General features: G+C 34.8%; 1 protein-coding gene across 5 annotated transcripts in view; it reads right to left on the reverse strand.

The window, feature by feature from the left end:
- Positions 1–14417, reverse strand: part of PCDH7 (protocadherin 7) — a 403653-nt gene that overhangs the window by 189547 nt on the left and 199689 nt on the right. The gene's annotated exons all lie outside the window — the stretch shown is intronic.

Raw genomic sequence — 14417 nt, forward strand, 5'->3', positions numbered from 1 at the left:
CTCTAAGTCTGGGTCACATTCTTACCCAGGACTCCTCTGAACAGGAACAGGCTAAAGCATTCCTCTGGAAGAGACCATGCTCCAGGCAATGAATGGTTCAGATTCTTTCATTCCTCTTCTTGCTAATAGTGGCTGGATAATCACCAAAAAGTGCATTTTCATAATCAATGCTAGTGTCATCGTATGTATGGGCAAGGCTGGCTTGTGGAGGGGCTAGCCTGCTTCTTTGTGCTGACTGTGGCAGGAAGGATTAAGAAAGATGGACTCTGGAGGGAACAGGGAGAGGTGGAATCGGAAATCTTTGTGGAGGATGGAATGCTACATGTTCTCGTATCACTCGGGAAATCACTCTAGTGTAGATATGACATTGCCCATTTCACTTACTGTTAATGAAGAACAGGTCGTATTTTTAAGTTATAAAACATACAATATAAGCCTTCAATCATATAAGCCTTCATCTTAAACAAGGTTATTGGTCAGGACTTAACTACTGAGACCACAGGAAGGAAAAAGAAAGAAAATACAAGGCAAAGAAAAAAAATCATTGTTGTAGGCTCCACCTGAAGCTTTTTCAATCAATATGAATTACAACTGACTTAAGAAGAAAAAATAGTTATTAATCCTTTGTTCAACTCTTTTTTGGCAAGTGTTATGGTATCTAGCATCCTAGATTACCTTTTGTATTCTTAAAATGTAAAGGCGAATTAAAGGCCTAAAATGCACAGGTTAATGGCAATAAAATCTACTAAATAAAAGTGTTTAATATTACCAGCTTCCATCTTCAGTAAGATCATTGCACAAAGAGGAAATTAGCAAACAGTATAAAAAGGATTTAATTGTCAACTTTAGCTGCTAATGCCAAATTATATGTTAACTGGGTTTGGTAAATTTATAAATTTAAAGTACAATATAGTAAATGCTACTATATGATGCTTAAAATTTCTTAACTCAAGTAAATCATGAAATAAGTTTTATTTTTTCTCTTTAAAGATATTCATAAATTTAATTTCGTATTACAGACTACTCCCTAAAAATCAAATTTCATAATGACAGTTAAAATGTTGCCATATACAAACCTGAAGTTTGAACATATTTTCTGACAATTCTATTAAAATTTCAAGATTTAGATACATTGAAAACTTTTTATAAAGTTTCCAACAAATCTATATTTTGCTTATTTTCAAAGTTTTAATGTTTTACAAATCCCTCTAAAAATCTCATAATCTATAACCTAATAGCATGATCCTCTATGCCCTTTATAAAAACTGACAGCCTACCTCAGTACCTGGCTTGCTGTTGACTAATGAACTGTATAACATTCACTTAGAATTATTACTTTAATTAATATAGTATTTTACTCAATTGATAAATTAATATTCAATTTTACTATTTTTTAAATTATGTTTTAGTGGGGGTTTTGCTCCCTCCCTTCTTAACCTGTGATTGTTAGAGCACATTTATGAAACTGTGGAAAGCCTACATTCTCAGATGGTGCATTTACAGTCTGCAACTAGAAGTTGTTATCTTGCTATTCAGGTTTGTCCATCAAATATTCAACGAGTGCTCAATTGTGTGAAACGCTGTGTTAAATACTGCTTTAGCTAGCACTCCTCAAACGAGGACTTCTTCGAATTTTCAAAAACTACAGAGGGTCCAAAGCCCATTTGCTTCTATGTATGGTATATTATCATTGATACTCATCATATTCAAATAAAAATTAAGATGCCTTAAAAATAATTGCAAAGGTATTTCAAAACAGCCAAAACAAATTCATTTCATGCTGACATAAATAAACAGGTAGAAGATTGATACTATAATATGTACTAATACAGACATGGGAAATTCAAAGAGCTAAGAAAAAGTGTCAGCAAGGGCTCCATAGAAGAGGTGATACCTGTAGTAAACTTCAAAGAAAGAATTGAAAGAGATGCAGATGAAAAGGCCCTGAACAGACACTTCTCCAAGAAGGACATACAGGGGGCCCAGAGACATATGAAAGGATGCTCAACATCACTAGCCATCAGAGAGATGCAAATTAAAACTACAATGAGATACCACTTCACACTGGTCAGAATGGCCATCATAAACAAATCAGCAAACAACCAAGTGCTGGTGAGGTTGTAGAGAAAAGGGAACCCTAGTGCACTGGTGGTGGGAATGAAGACTGGTGCAGCCACTGTGGAAAACAGTATGGAATTTCCTCAGAAAACTAAAAATGGAACTATGTTTTGACCCGGCAATTCCACTGCTGGGATTATACCCTAAGAATCCTGAAACACCAATTCAGAAAAACCTGTGCACCCCAATGTTCACAGCAGCACAATTTATAATAGCCAAGGGCTGAAAACAACCTAAGTGCCCATCAGGAAATGAGTGGATCAAAAAACTGTGGTACATTTACACAATGGAAAACTATGCAGCAGAAAGAAAGAAGAACTCTACCCTTTGCAAAAGCAAGGATAGATCTTGAGAGTATTATCCCAAGAGAAAAAAACCAGGTGGCAAAAGACAAATAGTCTCACCATATACTTATACGATCTCACCTATAAAGAGAACCTAAGAGCAAAACAAACAAATGAGCAAAATAGAACCAGAGACATGGAAATAAGGAAGAAACTGACAGTGACCAGAAAGGTGGGGGAAGAAAGATAAAGGGGGAAAGAAAGAGAGGGTTTAGTCAAGGACCATGTATAAAGGACCCATGGTAATGGACAACACAGCGGAGATTGAGGGAGGGAGAGGGTGGGAAGGACAAGGGAGAGCAACAGGGGGGGAAATGGGATAACTGTAATTGAACAATGAAAGAAAGAAAGAGAGAGAGAGTGAAAGAGAGAAAGAGAGGAAGGAAGGAAGGAAGGAAGGAAGGAAGGAAGGAAGGAAGGAACGAAGGAACGAAGGAACAAAGGAAGGAAAGAAGAAAGGAAGGGAAAGAAAAGAGAAAAGAGAAGAAAAGAAATGAAAAGAGGTTGAGACCATTCCAGGGAGAGAAGGGCATCATGGCTAGACACAGCATAATAGAAAGAACACAAATTTTTTTAAGTTGACAGATTTTCTTCAAACCCCATCTCAGTAACTCATTGGCTGCATGACTTTGAGTAAATCACCTAAGGTCTGTGAGCTTCCATTTACTCTCTTGTTAAATAATAAAACCTACATATTAATAATGTTGTGAGGGTTAAGTGAGATAAAATATGTAAATTATTTACACTCGTGGCAATAAACACTCAGTAATTTTTTAAAGAAGTATTTGTTTAAAGAAATTGAATTGTTTTTCAGGCTGAGAAAATAGAATACGGTGAGGTGGGGGGAGGATGGAAGATATAAACAAGAGTGCAAAGACGGATGCATCAGAATTGGTATGAAGGTTAAAGTGAATATGAGTAATTAAAAAACATAAATATGATAATGTAAAATAAACTACCTTAGAAACTCTAAAGAAAACACTTTTACAGTGTTTTCTAAACACTTTACAGACTTCAGAAAATCCACAGCAAATCTTAATTTCCACCCAATGCCATCTAACCCTCTTTCAGGAGAACAAAACAGACTGTAATTTTAGAAAAACATATTCAAGGATCTTTATGAATATAAAATGAAATGTGTAAAGAATAACATGGATGGTAGAAAAAGACAAAAATTTAACTAACTTTTCCCACAGTTTGTACAGGTTTCCTTGACTTAAATCTTTCAGCTTAAAAAAAATCAGATTTCAAATATCAGTGAATGAATGAATACAATATAAATATATCTTTAACTCCATATGGGCAATGTATTAAGTTCTTCAATTAGCAACTATGATGTTCTCAAAATGAAATTAAAAATCACCAGACTCATCAAGTTTACTAATCAATGTCAAATTATCTAGAAAATAACTGTATTAAGAGTGTGGTATGCAGAGGATGTGATGATTCTCCCCAATACTAGGTGTGTACCACCCAGCTGGTATCTTTGATCCTCCAGGACCTTCATGAATAGAACGTTGGAAAGAAGTACTTCTCAACTATGAAATTAAGATTTTTTTTGTTGATGCACCTTAGTTCTGTTAATTAGGGCACAGAGGATAAAAATATACTTAGTAGAGAAGCACAGTTTTGAAATACAAAATACACTCTTCATAAAAGCCCAGGTTCACGATTTCATTAAACACAATAAATATCCTGTCCTATATTCAAACACTTGTTATAGTAACAAATGTATGGTCCGTAATAACAGGATGAAGTTTAAGTGAGAAAGTTTGCAATCTTCCACAGAGTTTAGAATTTGCTTATTCATTTTATTATACAGAATGCAGTAATCAATCATTTTGACTTATTTCTCCACCTCCAACTCTACCTAGACTAAGTTATCAAAAGAGCAAGCAAAGAAAAATAAAGCATAAAGCCAAGGTGGAAATTGCAGATGGACGATGGACACAGAGGATATTAAGTTAATCTTGAATTAATTCCACAAGTATGCCCTGAGCACCTGCCAAGCACTGCCCTAGAAGCTGAAGATATGATTACCATGAAGCCAGGATTTTCATCCTCATGTAGCATGAAGTCTAGTAGGTGAGCCATTTAATAAACGAATAAATACAGGCCCCCATTCTACCCATTGTACATACAAATAATTCATGGAATTATTTTCAAGAGAATTTTTTGTAAAAATTACATATCATAAATATGAAACCAAGCTCTCCAGTTTATAACCTGTCCCATCCTGACTTTGTAGATATAGAGTAAGGCTCCATGTCCAAATAGACAAGGGTCCAACCCCGCTTAGCACTCATCATCTAGGACCATCCCTTGGATGCCCTAATCGTGGAACTTAAATACTAGGTGATAATTTTTATCTTCGTTTTCTAGCCTCACGGATGTGTGCACACATGTGAAGACAGGATATAGCAATCAACTTATGGTGATAATTCACGGATAAAAATCTCCCTATTCAACCATCCTTCCTTAAAGCACAGGTTACTTACAGGTTTTTCATTTGAAGTTTCTCTTTTCTTTACAATTTTTCTTGCTACCTCCTTTCTTTTAGTATCGATTACCATATTCTAACTTAGTAAAATTAAACAACAATGATCAATTCTGAGTGGACTGAGGCACAGAAATGTAATAATCTATTCACAATTGTGAAATATGTTTTTGTCAAAAATGCTTCAGCCTTAAATATAATTAGCAGAAGCTACACAAAGCCATTTTGTGTTTAACTAGATTTAAACACTTCATGTATAAAATGATTTCCTTTGTAAAGTCAAAATAACTCCACTCTGAACTGTTATTTATAGTTTTGAAAGCTCAAAGAATGATTACTCACAGATATATAGAATAGAAGGAAAGTAAAAACAGTCTGTTCACTTTATCCTTCATTTTGAGATACTTTCCTACTGTTCTTAGTTAATGTATTTTAATTTACTTTTAAAACCCAAGCTATTCTTTGACTATAAAACATTTCAGACTCTTAGTAAAAGTTTAATTTTTGTATTATTTTCTTCCCAACCCACTCACGTACAACCAAAGAGATAAGCAACTGCTCTGAATTGGAATTCAGTTAATACTTGAGAACACCTTTTGCAACACTGTCATTTAAATTACATGAACTAAAATGTCAACTTTGGGTAATGCTATTCCCTCAAAGCATATATCTTATTTCATTATGTATGTATGAATTCATCATGTTTTATTTCAGGCCAATAAAATATGGTACGTTCTTGAGAAATCTGACAGATGATAGAACTGCATCAGAGTGGTACATGTGTACAAGTTTTCATACTTCCACAGAATTGCTGATTTCTTTTCATTTCAATCAGCTGTCAGAATTGGTTCACTAGCATCAAATATAATAAACAGCATATGGGCCTGCTAATACATGTGAAGAACTTGTTCTTGTCTCACTCCCAACATATATGCTCTTTTATATTTCAGTTAAATAATACACTTCCTGGGTTGGAGGGGGTCCTGAATGTAAGCCATACGCCACATGAGTTTTATTGTAAAAAAAATAATGGCTAAGCTTATTTTGAGAACGTTACATAGAAACGTTCTCAAAATAAATCTTGGTTCTCATAAATTAAATCTTGGTCTTAGTATACTCTTTTTTGTACAAGGTGCTCAAAATATGCTTTTGTATTTTGCTCTTGTATATTTTATTTTTATAAAAATGTAATTTTATATAATTTTATATTGTGTAACTAGAGTCTTTTAAGTTTTAAAAAATATTTAATCAATTAATGAGGATTTATTATAAGACAAATCCTAAAATCACCTTTTGTAAGTTAATAAATACTTTATCAACTATATACACTTAATTTCTCAATAGAGTTTTGATCAAAATTAGTTCAGAAAGGGTGATGATATAAATTTCTTAAAAGTTCAAGGCCCAAAAATCCACTCTTTATTAAAATGTGGGCCAGAACTTTTAAAGCTTAATCCCTGGGAGATGAGGAAAGAGGTTAAATACACATTGCAAAGCCAAATGCAGTTTCAAAGCATTGTCAAAACCCTGAGCCCCTCTTGCCTACACATCAGTGTTCTTTCTGGGGTGTTCACTGGTCTTAAATCCAGGCCTGTGTTCACCTGCCTTGCTCTGTTTTTCTTCTAACACAAACCCTATTAAACTACATACTCCAAATTGACCCTCCCATTTTTTTCCAATAAAAGAAACAGGTAAGGAAATACATCAAAATCAGGTGTGCCCATGGAATGTCACATTCTGTGTAGGAGTGTGTTTTTTCAAAATAATTGCATATTCTAAATTTTCTTACATTAAATTTAGATTTGCAAAGCCAGGCCATGAATGATAAGAAGTGCCAAAGGCTTACTTCTACAGTGGTTCATGCTTTCGAGATTTCAAATTACAACAGCATCCCATTTTTACAAGGCATTACTAGAATATTCTCCAATGTGTATATTAGATTCTTTTATGGAGAGAGTCATGTTCCTACAAGCCATAAATTTAATAAATTACCAGATATATAACTTTCATTCTCACATTTACATTACCAAGTATTTTATGGAGCAATTTTCTTAGAGCAGAGAGACTGTGCAATGATATAAATAAGTAAATAAATACTATTTCAACATAAAACCCTAAATTCTAAAAGAAAATAAATATGCGTAAGTCTCACCAGAATACCAGTCCCTACTAAAGAGAATTCAGCTATTGGCAGTTTCTATCTCAGATCGCCTCCATGAAGGTTTATTACAAGTAATAGAAGGACTTCATTATAACAAGCATTGCAGAAGCCAGAAACGGAGTGATGGCTGGCTTCCAGTGCAGAGAGAAAGAGCATGAAAAGCTTAATATACCACAATACTGAAACTGTTATTATAAATAACTGGTATATTAACATCAGATTACCATACATTTTTAATAGAAACTTGAAATACCAACTCCGTCAGCATTAGTCATGGGGTGCAGGGTTTCTTGTTGAGACCTGTCGTTAGATGTTAGCAGTGCTAAGCCTAAGTGCTCCTAGAGATTTTTAAGCTGATATTAAAAAAGAAAATTCCTTGCAAGGAAAAACAGACCTCTAGGTGTAAAAGATATTTTGAAATGATGAAATATTTGAGCAATCCAGTGAAATAAACTTGAAGCAATAATTTCAAATACTTATATAGATAGTTTAACACAGACGACAATGTCCTAAGTCTATACTGTAAAAGTATAAGTGTACATATTGTTCCTGGTGGGGGGCAGTAGAAGGCATTTGAAAATTACAGCCTTAGGTTAGCTGTACAGTCTTTTTTGTTAGTATTTTACTTAAAGGATTATATTGGATTCCTGGCTGGCATGTTAATTAAGAGAAAGTGATCCAAATGTTAAAAGCACATGGACTATGAATTTTTTTATTTGCAATTTAATAAAGCCTACTTTAATATACAAAAGATTACCTATGTTTATGATGTTAAGTCTCTATATGGTAAGAGGCTGTCAAGTTTGCAATTGATGAAACTATTGACTTTAATTTAATAGAACATCTCCAAAATAAAATATTTCTGAAGGCGTAATTTATTACTGGAATTAGTTTTATGATGTGCTGTAGCCTTCTCAGCCCAGCCCATTAAGAATGGTATGTGTGGACACGTGTATGTGTGTGCATGTGTATGGGAGTGTGTGTTTCCCAGGCGAGTGATGCTAGATCTTCTTACAGTTTGCTCATAAATTTCAGAATGAGCATCCAAAATATGTAGTAACTGAGAGGTCTTATTTTCCACATGCTGAACTAGCAAATAAAACATTCACCCTCAAAATTGTTTAAGAAGGCATACCAAGTACATGTAGATAGTTCATAAAGTCCAATCAATAAGGACACTAGCTAAATGAAGTGCAAAAAATATTATAATGGATCCTTTTGCTCTTTGGCATAACCTTCATTTAGAAAGACGTGTGTCTCAGCAATAACAGGTAGCAATATTTCTCAAGCAGCTCAAATGAAAAAGGCTCAGAGGCAGGCATCTCTCCATGTGGTATATTATGTCCCCTGTTATTTTCTCCCTTATTGAGGCAAGAGAACTCCCTTCGTCACTCCAGAAATGCCACGCGTTCTTCCCAAGGAAGGAAATGCAGGCCTTAGCACTGATGTAAGTTCTCAGCACAGTGCTCTTAGCACTGTGTGTGTATACATATATGTGTTTGTGTGTATATATACACACGCACATGATGTTCATATATATAGCTATACATATGAATTGCCGTATATATGAATTGTCAGGTGTATTATATATATGTGAATGACAATTACAAATGAACAGCAGAGCAAACAGGAGTTTTCACTCGCTTAATAACTAGGTCAATTATTAGCAAGTTAATATGACAGCTCGTCAGTGAAAAAAGATTGTTTTTTACTTTATCCTCATTGAAATATGCATCCTCTTTTCTGCTTTTATGTGTGTTTCCAAGTAAGTGAAGCGATTCTGTGTCAAATAAAAATATTATTATTTTAGTATGAAAAACAAAGTACAGTGTATTAAATGCCAGCCCCAAATCAGTCATCGGTCTCCTTCTGTAAGGCATGTCCCTTCTGTAAGGCATGTCTTCTCCTGACCACAAGAAAATGTAGTGAGACATAACAGTACTTGAGCACAGGTGAGCTGGAAATTCTGTGCGGATGACACATATGTCCTCTCACTCGTTTATTCTAGTGATTTCACCTGATGTGTTTTAATTTGTTATTGTATGTAAAGAAACTTCCTGAGCAAGTATGAGCAAGTTCAATAATGCAGATCAACTAATGATAGCCATAATTAAAATAATTATTCCCTAGAGAGGCAAGGGGACTGGTGTTATAGTTAAAATGTGTGCCTAAGTCTTGAAATAACTAAGATATTTTCTAACTTGGTTACATATTATGAAAATCATAGTATTTAACACAGTCTAGTAGTTATGAAGGTAGTGATAGGTGTATGGAAGTCTTTGTCCTATATTTAGCCTACAGAGAGAAAAAAATGAGAAAAAAAAACCCCACTAAGTTTGCATACTAAGGTGAAACGTTTTGTGTATTTTGTAATTTCCAACATTATTGAGACAATATTAAGAGTATTATAGTGTTTAAACATCTTTTAGTACTTGCTTTATTGAATAATTTGCATAATTAAAAAGTTAATTGCTTTGTTACTACAATCTTTGAATGTCTCTGGACCAACTCCAGAAACAGGCTTCTAACTCTTTCCGTGTACATGTGCATCATCCCATTGAGTGCAGCGCCTCCCCAGCCACGGCAGAAGGATGCCATAAATATGTGCATGTGTATACAGAATGCGCTAGCAATGAAATCGAAGCATATGAAAGGTAACTATTAAGTTTAACCAGTGAATAAAGTACCTGGGGTTAATGCTTACCCTATTACAAGTATACTGTACAGCACATCTACACTTCAAATTCAATAGGTTCTGTGACTTTAAGCTAAATGACATATAATGAAACTCAGGATGTTGACTCTATTATGCTGTTATTCTGAAGGAAAATGGTCCACTAGCCTCTTTCAGATTTTTTGTGATATGAACACTTGATTATTTCCCTTGAAACCCTAAGTATCAACATTTATGTTACACCATAATTTATGGTGGTTCTAACTGATGAAATTAAAATGTGGCTTTACACAAAATTAGGAAAATGTATTGTTTTTTAATAATTTTTTCATATAAATAATAAGGGGAGTCTCCCTTGAAAGTAGGTAGGGAATGGGTCATTGCGTGACTTAGACAACAAGATGATGAGATCGGTGATTTGCCCAAAGCTACATAATAAATTAGTACTTATATGGCATATAAAACAAAATCTACTTAAAGACATTTTAAAATAGAAATTATTATAATGGTGGTAATAAGGTTTTAAGGCTATGAATGCCGTTATGCAAATAAAACTCTTCAGAGCTAACAGCAACGAAACAGAATAATAAATAACGACAGCCACTATGTATCAAACACTTAGTGTTGACAGGTATTAACCACAATTCTACATATCATCTCATCTTTATCATCTATAAAATGCAGGTAATAGTATCCTCCTCAGAATGATTCCATAAAGCAAATTAAGATGTAGAACCCTCAAATCAGCACTAATGTATGGTAAAAGTATAAGTTTATTAGTTTAATTTCCCCTCACTTTTTTATCATTTATTTTTATATACTTCATAAGGGCACCATTTCATTGTTCTAGTAAACCTTTTTGATAGATTATCCTCTTTTTGTTACATTGCTCTTTTCTGGTCCTTCTCTCTTTGTGTGTGAATAAGTCTAAATTCATTTGTTTCTGACATGAGAGACACTTCACGATGGCTTGATCCCTGCTAAGTCCCTTCATCCCTTTATGTTTGAATTATATTATAATTGGGGTGTTTTGTACTGTGTTCTGAAAATTATCTCAATACCCCACAAAAGTTGATTTCTGCAATTACACATGTATTCGGTTTAATTAGCAGTTTAGAAGGAGATGTGAACAAGTGCTATGAATTGGTGCCCAATTGGCAGAGCCTGCCCAGGCCCTGATTTGCGACAGCTTTACAGGGCTTATCTTACTGGCATGATTATTTGAGAGTCGTCTGTAATCTCAGTCTTTTAAGAATTGCTCTGTTACTGGGCATGGAGTGATCTTTAATAATTATTTGATAGGTATCTCTGTGAGTTACTGGTTTCTGTCATTTGCTACTCCGTAACAATAAATTCAGAAAAATACATACAGGTCTCTTTGAGACAGAAGCCATTTAGCTGCAGAAGATAAATGTGAATCTATTAATATATTTTGAATTATATTTGCTGTAAATAGTGCCGCTTGTTCACAGGAGATAGCGAGCCATGTGCTCTTAACCTTGGAAACCAATAGGAAATTCAAAAGTGGCCAACACAAACAACTTATCTTTAAGCCAAGTTATAAGGGAAGCCAGTGGACATGATTGTAGGCAAGCAAAGAATAACGCATTTAATAAATATTATGAACATTGTGAGTCTGATTTAATATAGAAGAAAAGAACCGTGCAATCAGATGATTTTAAGGAATCTATAAATGAACATAGCATAATAATAATTTGATGTAATTTTATTAGATACTAAGTTCCTAAAAATGTATGTTCGTGTATACCTGCACAATAACTTTTAAAGGAAAATAAGGTAGTGAGTATATTATAATCATTGTTCCTGCCCCCAGTAGGTAGGTAGCTCAGTTGGTTACAGCATTGTCCCCATACGCCAAGGCTGTGGGGGTGATCCCCGGTCGAACACATACAGGAAGTAGCCAGTGATGCGTGAATAAGTGGAACAACAAATCTATGTCTGTTTGTCTGTCTGTCTGTCTCCCTCTACCCCATTCCCTCCTCTCTCTCTCTTTAAAAATCAATACATTAAAAAAAACTATTTTAAAAATAATGAATTTTGTTCCTATTTTGTAAGTGGGTGAAATATTATGTGAACTGTTCCAGGTTTCCTTCCTGAAAATGTGATAGATCTTGACATAAGATCCAAACTTCTGGCATCAACTTCTTACAAATCTATACATTAAATTATATACTACCACACTGAAATTCAGTTGGGTTGAAGAAGGATGTTTTAAAACTAAAAATTGAACAGATTCTGCTAAAAAGTATCCCAAAAGAAATACTGAAACTTCATTGTCTGAACTGACTCAAATATAATGACTTTTGGCAGAGAAAATGAATTACACGATCTTCAGAATGTCGTAGAAAAGGTACCGTGAGGAGGTAGATGTGCACGGGATGAAGGCTGGAGAGGGAAAGCAGTCAGGTTGTTAGAATGGATGAAATGAAGAAAATAAATATGAAACCTCAGAGTCAGTCTGTGGGACAGTCCTCCAGTCCCCCTTCAAAAAAGAAATGACTGTCAGAGGAACCGGGAATTTGCCACCAGGGTAAAGAAGAGTAATATATGGTCTCTGTTATCCTCAAAAACTGAAAAGAGAAAAAATATGAAGGCTGAGTAATCCAGTCAGAAGTCCTATACTTTGTGCTCTGAAATAGAATGTGGTTACTTAAGAAAAACACACATGAAGACCCCTAAAACCGTGGACATTGATAGAACTAATTTGAAAGCTACTTGGTCCTGGGGACATGGACTGTAAAGGAAAAAGCACATGGGGTTTGATTTCACAAAAGAAGATAAAAACAGTCTGGGGCTGAAATAGGCGAGAATTAGATTTCAGATCTTCATTATTCTGGGAGGAAGAGATGAGCCCATGTTGTCCAGGAAACTAGAAGTGCCTCTCAAAATTGAATTCTCGAGAAACTAGCGAAGGCCGAATACAATTGATCACACTGAATAGAGGGCAGTTAGCTTAAAGAAAGAAGCTCTGATAAAATTCTGTGTGAACACATTGCTTCCAATCACCTTTTCAAAGATGACCTACAGTTAGCATGGCCTCGTGCAAGATGAAGGGAAAGAATACGCATCGGGCCCTAAACTCAGTTTCCTCAAGTATGTGTATAATTGAAGCCTGAGTTTATTTTGGGTGAGAATTACTGGTGAAATGAGGCGATAAATGATTTTTTAAAATACCTATTAGTCTGGGAGATGTTTTTGACACACAGCTTTGCGGGTCACTTACATACTCTAGAGTAAGGGCAGGTAACTCTGCTAGGAAAGCAACAACATTGATGAATGATTCATTGAATGTTTAGATAATGCAAAGACACCATACAAAAGGAACCACAAGCAAGGAGGAAAATCAAGTCTGGCTATATAAGAGCACCTAAGGCTGATACTAAGAAAATCATCTAATTTAAAGAAAGAATATGCAAAGTCCTTGAGATGATTTTAAAGAAAAGAGAGAACAAACAAACAAGCAACAAGCACAACTTAGAGACACAGGAGTGCAGTTAGGACCCAGGACTGCGAGAAGCCCTGGATCCAGGGAGCCACAGCAATGTTCTTCAGGAGATGATTTCAACCAATGGTGGACGTGTTTCATATCTCACCCAGCTTCACTGGATTGGATGAAGTCTCTCTTCTGACTCCATCCTCACAAGGCAATCTTTTAAAAGAAGCATTGATTTTCCTTGGTTCTTCTTTGAGATAAAGAGTATTGGAGAAGAAAAAGGGACTTCTTATTTCTTCAATGGAGTATTCACCAGTTTAAAGCGTAATAGTCTAATTTTTCAGGATGTTATGATGTCATTAAGAATTGGCCTTGGCTCAGAACATTCTTTACACTGAAGAAATTGTGAATTTTGGATCTAGAAAAAAATTTCCAGGGACCACTTGGAAACTAGACAAGTAGTTTTTTCTTGGCATGCACTACATTTCCATACATTTCCTTCAATGTTCCAGGACATGGAGAGAGCATCTATCAAGCTGAAAATGGACACATCTAGAGATGGTTGATGAGGCAAATAAATGTATTCATGATTAAATAGGAGGTGTATTTTTATTTGGAAATTATTATGTAGCAATCGGTTAAATTATCTTGGGCTACAAAACAAGTTTTATCAATCTAATCCCCATTCATAATTCTGGCTATGCAACAATGGACAAAGAAAAAAAAAGAGTAAATTTATGTGACATTGGTGGTTGTCTTTTTTTAGATTAAAAACAACATCAAAGTGACATCTGCCTGGCAAATCACTATTAGTAAGTCTTTGCACATAATATATTTGGAGTGATTTTTTCCCTTGCAAGGTGTAGTAGCTGCGGTAAACATCTTTGACATTGCATCTCTCTGATGTTTTTTACATGTAAAATAGATTGGAAGTTGACAGGCCTTGTACTATACTATTTGAGTTTGTTTTTCATGCAAATTCTGCTTTCATTATTTTCTGTTCCGAAGCATATCTACTTGAATAGTTCCTAGCAACTGATAGCACGATTACAGTGCTATACTCTTTAATCACAAACTAAATTGTTTTGTAATGACCAGGACAATATTATCAATGATTGGATCTTACCAAAAATGCAATTAGTCAGACACTATTTTAATTTCAAGCCAGT

Source organism: Desmodus rotundus, chromosome 4 (assembly GCF_022682495.2).
Source record: "Desmodus rotundus isolate HL8 chromosome 4, HLdesRot8A.1, whole genome shotgun sequence".
Taxonomy (NCBI): domain Eukaryota; kingdom Metazoa; phylum Chordata; class Mammalia; order Chiroptera; family Phyllostomidae; genus Desmodus; species Desmodus rotundus.